We start from the raw sequence: 818 nt of genomic DNA on the forward strand, positions 1-818 counted from the left end.
TGTGGATTACCTGTGGTTTCAATGGACTACTGTGTATGCTTTGTTTATTTTATCTCTTCTTCCTTTTGGAGAAACAGCTGGAGAACAGACATCCTGCTGCTAGGAGCCTGGGGTCTTGGAATATTAACAGGAACCCACATAAGCATCTTCATTACTTCACCTGTGGCATAAATGGCAGAAGGAATGGAGCCTGTCAGGAGGAATTGATTTAAAACAGAATGAAGCAGTTTGTGGACCATATGTTTGAACATCCAAGTAACTGCCACTAGCCTAATAAATTGGCTTCCTTCAAGTAGAGTTCAACCAGAGGGAAGAGAAAAAGTCAGTTTCCTATAGAAAGGAATAAAGGCAGGCCTCAGTAGCCTGTGGCAATAAATGGAATAAAATAGTTGGTGCATTAGACCAAGAAGTTGTATCACATAATTTATATCAGCTGCTTTTAGCTTTTAACAAAAGATGTGGGAGTAGATGGTAGAAATATGTGGATGGGAGAGGAGGAAGCTAATAGCCTTACAAGATACTTTCATGTGTTTTCCATCATGTATAATTACTCATCCTAAGGCAAGAGAGTATTGCATAAGGATCATTCCAAATATCTTCTGAATTTGTGTGTGTGTGTGTGTGTGTGTTTTGGGGGGTGCATAGAGAGGAGGAAAAGTGAATATAAAACATCAATGTCCTGTTCTCCAAATAAAGATACAGGGAAGAAATATTATATGATCTAAAACTCTTAATGCAATGTTTACATCACATGGGTCAGAAATATTCCCGGAAGTGGAATTCCCTGGTACAGATGCACCTTCCCCTCTGTAGGTTGA

Source organism: Pteropus medius, unplaced genomic scaffold, assembly GCF_902729225.1.
Source record: "Pteropus medius unplaced genomic scaffold, Ma_sr-lr_union100, whole genome shotgun sequence".
NCBI lineage: Eukaryota > Metazoa > Chordata > Mammalia > Chiroptera > Pteropodidae > Pteropus > Pteropus medius.